The 18,154-nt window shown below is 40.4% G+C and overlaps 1 protein-coding gene across 1 annotated transcript in view; it reads left to right on the forward strand.

The window, feature by feature from the left end:
* Positions 1-18,154, forward strand: part of LOC105197170 (nuclear pore complex protein Nup88) — a 97,667-nt gene that overhangs the window by 19,209 nt on the left and 60,304 nt on the right. The window lies entirely within an intron of this gene.

The raw sequence follows: 18,154 nt of genomic DNA on the forward strand, positions 1-18,154 counted from the left end.
ATCTATTAAGTGATCGAAGAGGAACAAAGTTGCTAATATGACCCACCACAAGAATAAATTTAAAAAGTTGGTTTTAATTAAAAAAAGAACGGCGTTTTTCTATATCTTTTTAAGTTCACGGAACTGTACGCCGAATAACTTTTCGGTCTTAAAGTACAGTTCTAAGTTGAACAAGAAAATAGTAATATCACGTTATTAAATTGAATGTCGGTTTAATAATAATTGATGCTAATAAGTATCTAAATGTGAAAACCCTTTTCCCCCTAAAAAATTTTCAAGAATTGTTATGAAAAATAAAGAGAGAATATTGCAGAATATGTGCAAATATATGTACGTACGCATAAGCTTTCCGCATAAAAACTGCAGTACTGAAAATTTATGACACATATAACGTAAATTATAGATTAACAGTAAAACTATAATTAATTTATTGAATAATTATTTTAATATAAAAACTTTTATAAATAGACCGTAAACGTCGATACATGTAAGAGAACACATTAGCAAAATCATGTTACATTTAATAAAAATGAAAAAATATGTGTAAACAAATCCTATTAATCCTTAAACACACCGATTCTGTATCTTGTAAAATACGGAAATACATTTTCGAGTCTGGGAGACTTTTTCAACTTTGAGAAGCTATAATTTTGATTATAATCAATATTTTTTAACAATTTTTTTTTAATGAAAGTTCTGTATCTCAGAAATGTGAATGCATAATCGGCATTGTCGGAAAATGATTTATTGTGAAATTATAAAAGAAAAACCATTAAGCAAAATTGAAAAATTGCTCAAAATCCATTTTTCTTTTAAAAAAAATCATATCTTTTCAACAAAAAAACTTTTAAGGACTTTAAAATATGACGTTTTAAAACTAAAGAATCATACTTTCAAAAAAAATATTGCATTATCATTCCTTTTAAAAAGCATAATTATATAATAAGGAAAATATGAGGTATTTTTGGGTGTCTAAAAATCCACTTTAAAAAAATATTTTTTCAACAAAAACTTTTAAGGACTTTACAGTACGGTGTTTTAAAGCTAAAGAGTTATATTTAAGAAAAAATTATATCATTGCCATTTCTATTAAAAAATATATTTATATAACAAAGCGAATATGTGATATTTTTGATTAACATGGTTTCAAAAATTGAAAATTGATGTGTTTTATAATATATTTCGGACCCTGCGCAGAAATCCCCTTTTCCACGTTAATATATAATAGTATTTTAACTATAGACAGAGTAACATACGCGAATGGATCTATTCGAATGTGTTTTGTCCAGTTATTTTACATAAGATTATTTACAAAAAAGTTTGATTCACTCACTCACAGCAGTCCCACAGATTCTAACAAAACTTTGTTGCCGTTCGAATTCTAGTTGACCAAAAAAGTTGATCAACCATATCAATCGAAAGAGGAGATTTTAAACTTTTTTTACGTCCTGGTCCGAACTTCCTATTTCATTCTTTCTTCACACTGCAAGCGTTCGAAATGGTACTTCATATGGGGAGTCACTCTCAGACCTACTTGTGTGTTCAAGGGTTAAAATATATCTTGAAAAAATTTCCAAAAAGATGAAAGTAAAAATGTTTTATAATAAATGACGATTATTAACATATTCGCGCTACTACATATAATCAGAATATTAAACAAATGATTTTATGAGTAATTGTTAGACTTCATCATTTAACAACAGAGACGTTACAGGTGGTCATAATATATTTTATTTTAAGATTATTTTATTATCATTAATTTATTATTTTAATATAATTTGATCGATTAACCGGAAATTGTTTTATTGATGATAATAATCAGCTTTATATTAAAATTGGAATACAATAGAATTTATAGCTTGGTTAAAAAAATAAGATTGCTGATGTTCCAATATTCTGAAAGCATCTTAGATCCTTAATATTGTTAAAAATACGCAGTTTTAATTTAAACGTAAGAACGGAAATTAATGTTAAATTCGTGAGCAAAAATATATTTCTTAGTCATACACTTATACACATATTCACTAAGGCATGGGGTTGGCTCATACCGATATACCTACTTTGTTCTCCTATGTGAATTCACCGGCAGCTTTCACATACTTCCAAGATTACTTTTCTGTCCGCCGTAGAGAGCCGGGGGGTAGGTAATTAAAACCTCGAGTAGGTAAATAACGGACTGCTAGGCCAGTGCGCGAGCCACTGAGAAAACGTAATAAGTAGGCGAGTCTGTAGCCTTAAAAAGGGAGAGATCCTTAAAAACCGTCGGACCCCACGTCGGATCTGCCGCTATTTTTCGCGTTAATTTGAATTTCGTAATTAACCAGCTACGTATGAATTCTCGGGAGAATACATAAAGGTCCTTCCTTTAATTTCCGCGAGGATTCGTTATAATACCGCGCCCCCTTGCACGAGTCGGGTCGGACGTGGATTTTCTGACCTCGAAGGGGACGCGGGCGAAAGAAAAATGAACGCCGAACGTTATGACCGGAATATCTTACCGTTTCGTCGGGATGAGAACATATAACGTTGGAATTAACCGTGTTGCCGCCGCCACGTGCCGGTTTCCTACGTGGTAATACGTGGTTTACAAACAAAGGCGGACGACACGCTCTGAACGTCGCTGTTCGACGATACATTTAAGAAATTACGGTGTGAAAAATGTGCGAGATTTCGCGGACGCTGTGAAAAATGGGATGTCTTTCTTTAAGTGGTGCAGCCCTTTTAAAGGAAATCGAAATCTCCTCCGTGAAGTTGTCGTGACTACGATTGTATTCACTCGCTGATTGGGGTCGCCCCGTGGTGCAGGGGGGGTCTACTGTAATTACCGAGTATTTTTCTCGCGCAAGCCACCCCTGCAGCTGATTGATATTTTGTATTCAGGAGATGCTATCTCAGTTTACGAAGATTCATTGTAGCAGTCCTCACACCCCGCCAGTGCGCGCGCACGCGCGCGATAACTTAATAAAATTAAAAAATATTAACTCTCTAGAAAACTAAATGCTCATGCATTTGTACTTTTCTCATTCTCAGTGTAAGTAATCAAGAATGTCTATATATTTATGCAGATTACATTGCTAACGCGTAATAACAATAACAATAGCAAAAGATACTTTGGCTTATTTATCAAAATGTTATCAACAATAATTCTCAATTATATGTAACACCACTCAGCATAGCATATAATTTTGTGGACGTACAACGACCGATGTCAGTCTCGCACGTTCTTGCAGGCGTATAAAAAAAGTTTTATTTTCATGCGGCTCGATCGAGTCGACGAAATGGCACTCATCCCTGATATAAAACGCGTGGCAGCACAAGTGCCTCTCGAGAGGCGGGGGAGTCCTTATAAACTCACGCCCCATTTCACTGAAGGTTCATCTTTAATTTCTTCGCGTTTCTTCCACCTTTCTCCGCGCCGTGTGCCACTCGACACTTCTTTAAATTCCACCCCAATCCCGCCTCTACGTGGACTCTTCGGGGAGGGAAACGGGCCACCCCCCGCATTACTGTTCGCTCATTTCTCCGGTTGTCTTACGGCGATTAACCACGGCTGCTAACTCCCACCCTCGTAACCACCTCCGGCCTGTCCTCCACCCTGAATGTCCTCTCCGTGTCTCCCACTCTCGGCTCTCTTCCGTCGTAGTCACATTCTTAATATCGTCTTTTTAAGATTTTTTAAAGTGCCATTAAGGAAACTATATTGCCACTCGCTAGAAAGGGTGCTGGGACGGTACCGGCGACCGTTTCACTGCGCATTTAACTCGTTTCTCTTTGCAAGCAATTAAAAATCGAATCCGTTTCCCCTGCTACTAATTTTTCTACCCATAAGTAAATAATAATTAATATTTACATAAAGTATAACAATATTCTACGGAAAAATAATCGTTAAATATTCAGAAAATTTTTTGAGTCTTAAAATTCTGAGAAACTCATCCAAAATATATTTAAATTATATTTAAAAAATAAGAGTTTACTTTACTTGTTTGAATTCTTATTTTATGGAGTGTATCTCACACATGACAAAATTGGCAAGATGAAATACATTTAGGCAACATAAAAACAAAATAATAATAAGTTATCTAATAAAATATTCTAATTTTGTGAGAATTTAACATAAAAGTTTTTTATTTGCTTGTCTCTTAATTAATACATTATAAATATATAAACATAAAATTGATTAATATTTTAGCGCACATCATTTTTTTGTTAATTTATTATAAATTCACTGAAATCAATAAAGTCGAAGCACTTTATTCCTTGTCTACGTCTCGCGTTTCTTTCCGGGCGTCGGTAGTCACATTCTTAATATCATCCTCTCAAGATTTTTAAGCGCCATTAGGGAAACTATATTGCCGTTCTCCGCGGCACTGTACCACCGGTGTCGACTAGGTCGGTGATGACGGCGAGGGCAATGGCGATGTTGAAGGTGTGAGATAAGGAGACGTGATCGCAGAATGCGAGCTCTCTCGGCTCTCGCTCAAATTACGCAAATAAATTTCCTTTATTTTTACAAGCGTCCCTCTCTCGCCTCGACGAACGTGGCCCTTCGACAGCCGTGAAAGGGGGCGGCATATTGTAACTTGGCTGCTTTAATGACAACGATATCGTACTCCACTTAGTGCCACGAAGGAACGATAGTCCGTAACTCCGTTGTCATATTGAGCACAACTTTGACCACCAACTTATATAATGTATTAATCTTCCCTTGCGAGAAACGTAAATGGGAAAGAAAACTGAGAAACTTTTTATTTGAACGAATAGAGATATTTGCATATTGAAGACAAAAAATGAGTCCTGTACAGATGTTAATATTAAAACGTATTAGAATTATTATTTTTTATATAACATTTCTCTCATTATTTCTTAAGTCTTGTCCAACTACTACAAAATAATTGTATTTTTCAAAATGTAAATTTATAACGCATTTAAAATATAAAATAATCTCATTTGATCATACTCTGTGAATCTTTCTTATCCTTATTGCGAGATTACACTTGACATGCTGTTATTTAAGGCACTCATTTTTGGTCGACACGGTTCAATTCCGCTCGGAAACGAAAAAAAAAAGAAAACCTGGTTGACGCTCGAAATGTCTCGATTTAATTATCGCCCTCGCTGCGGAGTTACGGCCTTATTTATCGCGCGAAATAAGGGACCGAAGGAAAGCGGAACAGAGCCGGCTTACTACTTAAAATGTACAAATCCGACTGTCAGGCTCCTGTCGGGCTTTTCAACCCTCGTGCGACTTTTTTACTCACCACAAGCGCAGCCACACCGACGTAGCGACGAAAGTTACGAAGTGCAAACGACATCACGCAGCTTTTAAATTAACATCGTGTGTATGAAAGATTCATCAAGCATTTAATGGCGCAAGAAATCGCAAGAGCGAGAATTATTTATTAAATTAATTATTTTTGTTACGCTCGTGCACGTGTACCTTTACGTATGACACTTCCGTTATGCGTATAATGCATGAAATCCTTGCTACTTATTGTTAGACGAGATATTTTTACAAACCCTCAGTTAGAATGTAGTTTTTATTCTCGTGGATAATAAACATAATTATTACATCTACGACGTAATGCAATGTTAAAAAATTTGTGCCAGATAAAATTTATTTATCAACACTGCATCGCTACATTCTGAAGATATCACAATGATTCTTCATACGTTGCTGACATAATATATGCCAAACAGGATTTATAAATCTGAGAAAAGTCCATATGTATGTATCTAACTTATACGTCTTCGGGAATATGAATGTATTAAAATACGTCTGGACTTTTATACAGAAATATCGAAGTGATACCAAAATTTCTTCGTCTTTCAATTCCGATTTCGGGGAGCAGCAGAAGCAAATCGCGTCTGTAAGAGAAGGGGTGAGTGTATTTCATTGTAAGCTTACCCCCGAGTGCCATTTCCACCCACACAAGAGACTTCTTTCCGTCATTCCTGTTGCGCTTTTCCATTCTGCGTATACAATTGCCAATTCAATATGTCTCCGAATGTGAGACGGAAATATCGCGGGGCAGAAAAGTCGAAGTACGAAATTGCAATGGCCCTTTGTCGCCCGAGGCGAAAATCAAATTACGAAAGCGACGATGCAGACGAAAGACGATTTGGGCATCGAGGGTGCGTCTCTCCTTGGGAAGAGATATTTAAGGAAGGAATATTTTATTGGTTCCGATTGAAATTTAAACGGGAGCGCGCAGGAAGTTTTCTTCAATCCCGCTTTGAATTGTATCCCTCCTATACAATTGCTTCAGAGCAGTAATTTATTAAATTTTACGTGTCTGAAACATTATAATTGTCTTTGAATGACAGTTAAAATGTTAAGCGATATATTTATATAAGTTATTATGTATGCGATTCTGCGATGAAATATTTATGAAGATATAAAACATTTACCAACTTTCTTACAATTTTAATGATTTCAATTAGAATGGAACAAAATTAAGAATACTGACGGGTTATATCAAATGAATTGCATTAATGGCAAATGAAACTACGTGCAACTTCCAACAGTAACAGTGGAAACTCGATGTTTGCCTCGCCACTCCGGGAAAGCGAAGAAATTGATACGAGTCTTAATGCCGCTAAGACAACTCTTTCGCAATTAGACTTTTTAATTTTTATTAGCGACGTCCTCTCGTCCGCCTAAGCATATGCATAATGCCATGAATATTTTCGCCGTAACTCTGCCAACTTGTCTCCCAAGGAATTAACCCTTAAATTAGCAGTTAGCTCCAGCCTCAGACGCAAAGTCCCTGCGTCCCGGTAAATTAGAACCTCTCTTAGCCTGTTGGTGCTTCTCACTTCTCCCTTTACGTCCCATTCATCGTTCGACCTTCTCTCTCTCGTTACCAAAACTTTTCTCAACCGTCTTCGCCCAACGCTACTCCGTGACACCTCCGTCAGGAATGCTGGCTTGATGTGACTTGATAATCCCTCTCCTTATCCCCATCCTTTGTCCTGCCTGGCCACTTTTCATAAATCGATTCTCCGTAGACGACCGCGCTTTGATATGGTCACTTTATAATTACATCCCAATTCATTCTAACGGATAAACATATGACTTTTAATATATGCAGCGCTGCTTAAATTTTATCTCTGTACGTTTATCGTGTCAGCGCTTTTTCTCGTGTTAATACCTGATCCGAAAACATTGAACCAGCCGGAAATGCGGTTACAATTCGCGGCCGTGATAGAGAGGAGATTTCAATGCTGGTCGAAGCCAGAAATCGAAGGCCGAAGCAACATTGGTTGCGATTCGTCCGATCGAAAGTGAAACTGAAGTTACCCATTGGTCTCGATAAGGGCATTCCCCCTAAGGGCTTTACGCGATCCTCTTGAGAATCTATGCTTTCTCTCGAGAAACGCCAGCACGTGGACCAGTTTAAAGCTCCTGCAGATATACGACGTGCAGCTCGACCAGCGGAACTTATTGCACTTCGTGCTCTCGCCTGGCGCGGAGTTTCCGAGCTCGCCCGGTCCCGGGGCTTATTTAAGCCGGCTTCCTAAGTGCGCATACTAAATATGATAATATTGCAACGGCAAAAAACGTCAGCGGTATTTAGTCCCCTAATTAGGGGATCGTGACTCGTTTGCGAACGTTTCATTTCGTTGCTTTTCGCCTTCTTTCATCTGCATCTACTATGTGCCACTGCTCCTGCTTCTTCTTCTTCTTCTTCTTAATCCTCCTTTGCCTCTGACAATAAGTGAAGTGACAAACGGACGACGTGATACTATAAACTTCAGAAGAATGCAACCTTTATTGTCACATTTGGCGCGGTGCATGCTAGATTTTGTAATACCTAAGACAAGGATAAAACTGATCAATCGAATAAATTCTTTATTTGCGAACATTTTTTTAATAAAGTAAATTATAGTGAATAGAAAAAGTTTTCAATTTGTATTTCAATTTTCAATAAATAGTCGAAAATTTCGAGAAAACAAGCAGCAATATCTTATTGATCATTGAAATCGCAAGTGATCAGATCTCTTTATACAGAAGTCCTACCACAATTGCTTACATCTATAAGAATCATTATGCAATTTACGAAACATTGCGGAATAAAGTATCTGCATCGTGAATTTCGAGAGATCCCATCCTCGTATCTTTGCGAAGATGCGAGGTGCATTGCGCATGCAGCCGGGTCTTCTTAACGAAGCCGGGAGGGCTACTCGATGACTGGCCGATGGTACTGGTGAGGGGAACGATGACGGCAGGTCAGAAAAGAGGGGGGGGAAGGACTTCCGTTCGTTACGTAGCATCGCAAGAGAGAAAATAGCGCGGGGGGCGGCCGGACCGGCGCGATGGACCTTGTGGGTGGTACCAGTTCGAATCCCGGGATGCCTCGTCGGGTTCGCACGCCCAACCCCCATCCTAACCATCGCGGGGTGAGGTGTGCAGAACCGGTAGTAGCGGCGTCGGCGGCGGCTTCCACCCCTACGAGACCAAAGTAGTTGCGCCTCCACTACCCCCGGCTTCGACGACGGCATGGCATCGCCTCATTCACCCCCGCGCTGTTCCTACCTCACCTCACCTGCGGGAGGGAGAGACGTGCACTCTCTCTCGTTTCGAAGCGCTAGTCCGGCGTTTTGTACGACTCGGTGAATCCACTTGCTCGACAGCCAGTCGAGTACGTAGCGCAGCTACGTTACTACCCTCCGTAGTGGGGATGAAATTTACGATTGGAACGAATCCTGGCTCCGCTACTATCTCGACCGCGGCGTCGGCACCAACGACGTACGCCGCGCGTTCCCGAGGAAATAGAAACCCTGGGTCCTTTGTGCATTTCGTAAATACATCACGCGAATACGTGCCCCCAGGGATCGGAGTTTTTGTATGAAAAATTTTGTTTACGGAATTTTCGCTGGCAGCGTAGCCGTGTTGCGTGGATTTGCGGTTTTTCCCCCCATTTGGACCGGACTTTTCTGTTTAGATATGGTCTATGTTCTTAGCCGTTTATAATGTCCGTTTTTAATGTATGCTTTTTGATATTACACCTCATTGACAAGATTTATGGCATTTGTTCAAGTATACATCATAATTATAGAATCACTTATTATTACTGTTAAATTTTTTTGCATTATCTAAAGGTTCTATAATAAAACAAAATTGCAATTAATCATCTATATCGCTTCTACACTATGTGAGATAATGCTCATACTAAACTAACACCTATAGAGCCATTTGTATAATAATGTAAGATAAATATTTAGTAATTAAACTATTATTTATATATTGTAATTAAATATAGAATAATTTAAATATTATAGGCTAATTTATATATTTTCAAACATACATATTATACGTTAATATGAATAAAATCTGCATAATTTGTCTTAATCAGACATCGTTTACGGTTAACGACTAAAGCATACTAGAAACTTTGTTTCGCCACATCGACGGAGAAGAGAGGCGGAAGAGAAACGAACTGCCGTTCGTTAGATTCGCTAAGTCCTAATTGCATATCCCAGGGAGCGAATCGACGCGACCCGAAGAAATCGCGAGAACGTAGCGTAGCCACGGATTCCGGTCAGGTTGCGTCTCGAATTAGGCTTCTCGTGGTGGAGGCGGGCACGACCCGCGGGCGCTCGCGGAACCGCACGACCCATCCCCGTCAATGCAACTTACTCAGGGGGCTAGAGGGGCAAACGGCGGTGCGGTGGTGTGTAATGTGGGTTTACGTCGACCGTTCTCCCGATTCTCCCTCTACTTGTTACCGGCGCGCGAGCTTACGAATGTACTGCACCCGCTCTTGTAGCCGTACGTGCTCTCAACGCGCGTGTCCAGGTATCCGCGAAGACGCATGGTGGAGGAACGCGCGCGGTAGAGGACATCGACAAAATCATCCCTCCCGCTCTCACCCCTTTCTGCATCGTCCCGGCCGCGCGCGCGGTATTCCGGGACATCCTAGCCGGGCGTCCCTTCGGCACGTCTCTCTCTCATGTCTATCTGTCCCTCTCGTTCTCTGCCCCTTTTCCACCCACTTGAGCGCAGCTCACCTACCTACCGCGAGTAGGGCGAAAAGGGGGTGGTTAGAGGGCAAGAGGATATGCGAGAAGGATGAGAGGGGGTGGGTGAGAGGACGAGTGGAAACCGCCCCGGCCGACACAGCCGTAATGATTTTGTTTTAAGGGCGTGTTTAATTATGAATCCGCATCCGGGTGAGGCTCCACCCCCCTTTGCACGGCGCACCACCACCAGCAACAGCAGTAGCTCCCGCGGAAGCTCGCGAAGGGGAGGTAGGGTACACTGCACGGCGAGGGTGAAGAGCACGCTGTGTTGCCGGCAGCTAGGTGGTCCTCTTTCGGTCTTAATTGCACCGTATATTACCCATGCGGTATTTCTAATTACTTATTTTTGCTCGGCCTCGGTTGAATTCGCTCGGATGCTTCTAATATCTTTGGCAGGCCAGCTGCACGCATTTAATTGGCATGTAACGAGCTGATGACGTGCCCTCCACACCTTCCCTTTTTCAAACGGATGCTACAGGGCTCTCAGATGCTATCTTCGAAACTTTGACGTAAATGTGTATACCGAGTCGAATTAATGTCTAATCTGCTTATGTATCGTTTCACGAAATATCAAAGATAGCGAGATATACAAAGTGTACCAAAGACGTATCGTAATCTTTTCTCGCGCGCACGCATAAATTCTATTGAAAAATTGACTAACTTTTTCTATTAGAAATGTATGTCAATATTATGTAATTATTCAAGAACTAAAAACAAGCAACTGTAAAGGAAATTTTACTGCTTATTTTATTCGCAAGTCTCGACGAGTCAGCTATTTAATATTCAGTGTGGTTATTCAAAATAAAAATTACAGAAGCATCACAAAGTTTTTCTTGAAGTTACATTCAATAAATTTGTTTCCATATATAATTCATGTGCTATATGAAAAATATCAAAATATTTGAAAAGACTTTCCTCCCACAATTGCAAACGTTGCGCTAAGGTTTAGTATTTGAAAGACTAGAAATTTTTTATATTTACGTTCTTACTGCCTGTAGTTTAAGCATTAGCATCTCACTTTTGTCACTTCTTGCATGTCGAAAATCGGTTCTTTTTGAAGGAAGAAGATGAACGTGGCATTCATCTCTACGAGAATACAGGGAAAAGAAACGTCTCGTTGATTTCGGAGCAGGCTGTGATGAAACAGTTGACATCGACCGTGAAAAGCGGGCCGCGAGTAGAATGGCCCGTTGTGAATTCGTGAGCCAACGGCACATTTCACGGTCGCTTTTGAGTGGGCTTAACCGCGGTTAACCTCGCTCGGATTAATCTCAACCGCGCTCGCGCTCGCGACAGCCACCTGAGCGCGATAAACCCTTTCGCGCAGCGCTCTTCGCATTCGTCACCGCCATCGTCTTGCGAGTATTTTTTTCGCTTTTTTTATTACTCGACGTCGCGTCCACTCGACGCATGTTTGTTCTATTGCCAAAGAGAGAAAGAAAGAAGGAGAAGCGTCGCTGAACGTTTGTGAGACGCGTCCATTTTCGCAACGGAGAATCGTAATTGCGAGGAAATACACCGCACGCGGTATAAAATTTCAGTGGCTGCTACGAGCGAAAAGAAACGCCGTTTGAAACACGAGACTGACTCCCTCCTTCGAGATTATCTTCCACGTGAGATTATCTTCTACATGTCTGGATCTGTATCTCTTTCTCTGTTTGATTCGCGCTTTGCGCCGTCTCAGCTCTAAAATCTACGTACGCGATTCGCGTAAGTATATCCTCGGGCGCGTAAAATGTGCACGGTTGGTAAAAGATGCGAAACATCCGACTTTTAATAAAGTTTCATAAATACGTATGTTTTATGAAGTTTGTTGTGACATTAGAGTATAGTTGAAATCAATCGGTATTAGTTGAGAGTTTAAGATATATATTTTATGTATAAATTTTTGTCAATTACATTATAATGCGTAGCTTTTTTATAATATGCTAAACTTTTTATGTATACGAAAAGAACGGTTTTGATAACAAAAAGTATGTATTAACAAAAATTTATTAATAAAAATTTAGCTGAATACTGATCCGAAATTGATTTTGTTAGACCATCAAAATAATTATGTAGAGCACTCGAGTTAGTTGCTGAAAAATTTTTTGTAGCATTGGTTATCATGCTAAATATCCTTCATAATTATTTATACTTTGATGGTCTAACAAAGTTATTTTCAGAATAGTATTTAGCTTAAATGTTTAGACACTTGAATAGATTGAACAAGAAAAACAAAATAACAAGAAAAAGAAGGAAGAAGATTATTAATTTTGCCGTCTATATATACATATATTTTGCATGACTGAGCTACTGAAATCCAGAACAACGACAAGAACTGGAGCGTTATCTTCTCCGGGATTCCGCACTCCAGCGACTGTGGAAGATTACACCTAGTGTCCCTTATTCCGCTGATGCAATCACCCCGTCCCCCCATCGCAATTCTCGCGAGCGAGGCATAATAATGTGGCCACATACTCGGCCTTTTGCCCGATCTCCGGGTTTCCGCAAGAGGGTGCGCGTTCATTCCTCGCCGTCCCGCGCGGACCGGTCATCCCGCCGGAGGACGACACAATTAAAATAGCTATGCTTACCAGCGCGGCGCTAAGGGATGCGTCAGGAGGCACGGGGTGCAGGAGGAAGACGGTCCAGGAACGAGCAACGGCACGAGATGGAGGAAAGGGTGAGCGAGGAGGGTAAGGAGGAGGGTAGCACCCCGGGGGTACCCGCGGGAGGGTGCTGGTAAGTTCTTTCCGCTCGGCTGCAGGCAGAAAGGGAATTATTTTAATTGCGGACAGCCTCGGTCGACCAAACTCCACCCCGTGTTTCTACTCCCTCCTCCCCCTCCCCCTCCCCCTCTCTCGCTCTCTCCTCTCGTCCACGTGTGAGACTCCTCACACTGATTCTGTCTCTTTCTTACGCCGCGTCTCGTGTGTTATCTTTCTCCCCCGCCTCTTTTCTCTTTTACATTTCGTCGGAGAGCACATTCCATCCCTTGTCGCTGCTGCAAGGGATGGAGGGGTTTCTCGACTTGCACGCGTTTGTCTACCTAGCTGAAAGCTCGCGCGCGTCTCCCTCTCGGGTCTTCCTCTAGATCATCAAGTTCTGCTTTCGTATCACGAGATATTTTACTCGTAAGATCTGTTGAAATCATCAATATGATTCAACATATTTTGTTTACTCGCAAAGCATAGTTGTTAAACGTACAATTTATAATGATAACACTAATTTTTTAATTTTTTACATTACTTTTTTGTATTATTTTATCGTCAAATCTAATAAAAGAATTATGATCAGGAGTAACGGTTTACCAAGCAGTAAACGTTTTTTCCATTTTATTACACCAACAATTATTCTTAGAAAAAAATAATTTGTTTGTCTTTACTAAAGAATATACAACTAAATATTTTACATAACATGTAAAATGTGTCACAATCCTAATGTTGTGGCTTGCGTCCATAAATTAGGGAGGCAAGTAACGCGCGAATCTTGTCGTTTTGGTATCTAAACCGTAGCGTAAAGCCTGGAGCAGCTCACGCCTTACGATGCCCCGAGTATCCTTAAATCCTACATGTTCCCTCTGGGACAAGTCCAGCCGATATACACAGAACCGGATTCGACCCGGCAGAACTAACCGTTGAAAAAGGACACGCTCGGAATATTGCACCCACTTCAGTCGCAAACAACGAGATCTCTTCTGATTCGATATCCTCTGCCTCGAGTGTCGCGGCCCCGTTCTTGCTGTTCCCCAAGAAGCAATGGTCGTGCTAACGAAAGTGCTATTGCGCTGACCACCGTTAGCGAAACGACGCCGTAAGCCATTAGTGTCACGCGAGAGAGGAAGAGACACGGTCTCTTGCTATATCTTAAACGATACATCTCGAGCTGATGGATAAAGTGCCCTTCGATGGAGATATATGCTTGCCACCAAGGCGCAATAAAAGCTTTAGATTTTAACCAGTAGGATAAAATACAGCATTGTTTGTTTATAGATAATTCAGTTTTTTTTTTTAATGAGTTGCAATGTAATACTCTTATAGAAATATTTTTTATTTGTGTCATATCAGTATTTAAAGATTATTCTTATTTAATAAAATTTTATTTTGTACACAGTAAAATATCAATTTACTGTTAATCAATGCGACAGTTTAATATTATAAAATAGACTGTATTGAGACTGTAAGGAGTGGATTTTCACCGGAAATCTGCCATTTTTAGGGCAATTTTGATAACAAGCGAGATGTTTAGAGTAAATGACAAATGATGAAGATACACACATGAATACGCGAATGGCATATACAAATAGCGCAAATGATCCTAAAATTGCTCAATCAATCAGAGCAGGGAACACTATCCGCTCTACTTACAGTCTCTTTAATATATATTGATGATCAGACTACTCGAAGAACCCTCGTATGGGTTCAAATAGAAGTCCGAGAATAGGCGTCAAAAAGAACTCGGTATGGCACTCGAGCCGAATTCGTCTGTGACCAAGAAGTGCAGGGTTTTAAAGAGTCCATCGCCCCGGTAGAACGCCTGTCTGCGCGGGTGCACGTGAAGGGATTGTGCAGTTTTTGAGCGTCTGTTTCCGGCCGGGCCTGTGAAGAGAACGCCGGTCGTCGTCTCATTGTTGAACGAGGCGAGGCCCACATACTCGCTGGCGGTGGCGCTGCGATGACGCAATTACCCACCGCGGGAAAATAATTAATAACAATTAATCTCTCGTGTATGGCAGCGGCCGGGCGCTGCCACCGCCGTCGTTACCGCCCGCCCAGTAATTATGCCCGGATTATAAAGGTCGAGAGCCACCGCGAGCACTGAAGGGCTGTTCACTCGAACTGTTCACTTGGCATTTACACTTGCGGAACACCCCCGGCATCGCTCGAGGCCCCTACCCCGTTTCAACCCTCCGTCGCTTCCTCTCTCTCTCTTTTACTCTTTCAGTTATGTCTACCTCAACCCTTGATACAGCCTCCCTCGCACTAGCCTCGCTGTTAGCCTACCTTTTACACCGCGGAAACAATGAAGCGAACTACCCTCTTTGACCTACCTCCCTTTGCGTTCGCCGTTGAGGATCTTCCGGTCTTCGGCAAGCAATTTCTTGAGAATCGACTTTCCTACGTACGATTTTTTTCTGCTATCACTTGAGTCCTTGTTGTGCAGCTTACACATGCGTTCGTATTTTTATAGAATTTTAAATATTTATTAGAAATTGACGTGCTTCAATTCTTTCTCTACTTTTTTTTTCTAAAAAAAATTTAAATGTTTTGAAATACAGAACGTTAACACATTTCAAGGAAGATTTAACTAACGACCAGCGGTTTAATAAAGGGAGAGTACTCAAAGAATATAATTAAATGAATCGATAATTGTGTGGTAATCGCAAACGTGCCAAATTTAACGCAATCCTTAATGCAATAACACGGCGAGAGAGAATTAGTTTTTTTTTATTCAGTGGAATATAATTTCCTAAATGTCGGCAGAATAACATAAGGGAATAATTTCCTGAAACTCGACGGCAGTGGAGTCGACATCGGGCAACGAATCCGGAAACAAACAGTACGCGTCAGAACGATAAAGCGACGAAGACCCGCTAAGTTTTAACGCGACTCTTCCCTAGAAATTATCGGTATGCTAATAAAAAAATAGCATAATTACATCGTCGCGTCGACGACATTTATGAGATCCTCGTTCCGGAGAGTCTGCGTCGGGCGATAACCGAACCCGTCCTGTCGTCCGACTTCCGGTATTACTTACGACGTTTCCGCCGGCGCGTGCTAATTAAAAAAAAACGTCACCACTCGGCTCGCCGAATTAATTATTTGCGGCGTGGCTCGCGGAATGTATCGAGCTGATCGTAAACAGCACCGACATTCCGCGGTTACGTTAATCCTCGCCGAATATGCTGCCTCGCGCTCTCATCTCCGTCCCTCTCACCCTCTTCCTCTCCGCCTTTCTCTCGCTCTTTCGTGGTTGTCGCAACCGTTTTCGTGCGCCGCTCTATATATACGGCGGATCCGGAGGCCGGAGCATTTGCGGCTCGTAATGATTATTATACGCATGTAACTCGCGTCCGCCACCTTTAACCCCGCCGTCGACATCGTCGCCGACGACGTCGTCGTCGTCGTTGTCGTTGTCGTTGTCGTTGTCGGGTATTACCATTTGGATCCACGAGCGCGCGCGTTAATTTCACGTGACAAAAACACACGACGCGGATTCGCCGATGCTGAAACACCGTTCCCTCGTTAAACGCTTTGGGCGCATTTAGTAATTTCGGCTCATTGTAATTATGCTCTGCTTACTACTTCCATATTCAACCGCACTCGTGTATGCCGAGCGACCTAAAATGTGTCGTATCAAACAAGCCGTGTGATATACGCATCATTTTTAGGAATATATCTATATTAAATAACTTTTTTCTTATGTCTCATCAAGTGCAAATAAATATTGATCGTTTAGAGAATTTGATCTTATTGAAATATTGTATTGATAATTATTGATTGAAAATAATGCCAGCGTAATTTTATTCTTAGTTCTATGTTATTAAACCTTGGATTTTTATTGATCAAAATATCTTCTTTGTTAGATACTTCAATCTTACATGTTTATACAAAAAATTGGAAGTAATTATGTCTTATGTATATATACGTTAATCTTTCCTAAAAATTTTGCGAAAACGATTGTACATATCACATCCTTGCTTCAAAATGACAAAACTCAAGAAACGTAATTTTCAAATTATTACCGGGAATAACTTAGGTAAATATTAATCATTAAAAGTCAAAATAATCTAAAATAATTCAGTCCTGTGGGTATTAAAAGACTATCACAATCATTACAATTCAAAAAGAATCATATCTAAGAGTATATTTCTTTTACAGATATTACTTGGTCAGTTAATCATTGTCTGTCAAATTGACAAATGTTTTTTTTTCTTTTTTAGAAAAACTTAATTTTTTTTAACACAAAATTAGTAGATTTATATCAGTCATAGCGGCTGTTAGTGCTGAATAATGATTTTTGATTTTAACAATCTCATGCTTATTCGAAAATTATTTACAGTTTTTCCGAGGAGGGGAAAATTTATAAATTCTTCTGAATCATTAATATTACAGATTTTGGCTTCACGATTGTGTTTCTAACGAATATGCAGCGTGCAGTTCAAATAAATTGAAGATTGTAAAAATTAAAAATTATTATTCAACACTAATAATGACTGATATGACTGATATAGAATTGCTAACCTTATGATTAACATTTTTATTAGTCCAAATTTAACTTATTGTTAATTTTTTTTAATTATGTATGTTAGGAGAAAAGGTGTGTTACATGGAATATATGACAGCTATCACTTTATTTAGAAAAGAAAGAAAATATTCTACAATTTCGTAACAAAAAATCGACAGGTACTCACTACAAATAAATACCTTATTATATTTATTATAAGTAACTATTTTATAAGTGTGCGTAACTAACTCAGGTGGGCAATATGTAGCCTCTTCATCCAACGTTTTGGTCACACGCAACTCCCTCCAATTATTGCTCCGTAAATCTTCATGATGGGATGTCTTCGATAATAAAGGATACCGACAATCCAAGCTAAGGGAGCTGCGACTGACTTATTTATCCAGATAAATAATAGGAAATAAAAACGCACCGTGCCTCTCGGCGCAAGACGAGACGCAGATCCGTGCCTCCGTAACAAATGCTCGGCACTCGATCTAAATTGGGTTACCTACGGCTAGTGGTACCCTCTATATGCCTTTCCCTCTTCACTCCCCTTATGAGACTCAACCTCTCCTCCTCGTCGTTTCTTCATTGGATCTTCCAACGACTATCCCTCTCGCGAAAGCTGGATATCTTTTGCGAGAGATCCGAGTCAGGACAACCGGCCATATTGCTGGCTTTCTTTTTTCCAACTCGTCCGCTCCCTCGGAGCGTAGAGACCGTCCTAGGGGGGTTGGATAGATTTTTCTTGGCGGACTTAATCTAATCCTCTGGTATAAAGCGACGATTGAGGAGGTTCGCTTCGTTCTCCCACTCCGTCTTCCGGTCGAAACTAAGGCTTCCAAATGACAGATAACTTCGGTGACTCGGGCCAAGTTGAGATATTTGGTCCAAGTATAAATTAAGTTGGATCTGTTTGTAA

Source organism: Solenopsis invicta, chromosome 8 (assembly GCF_016802725.1).
Source record: "Solenopsis invicta isolate M01_SB chromosome 8, UNIL_Sinv_3.0, whole genome shotgun sequence".
NCBI lineage: Eukaryota > Metazoa > Arthropoda > Insecta > Hymenoptera > Formicidae > Solenopsis > Solenopsis invicta.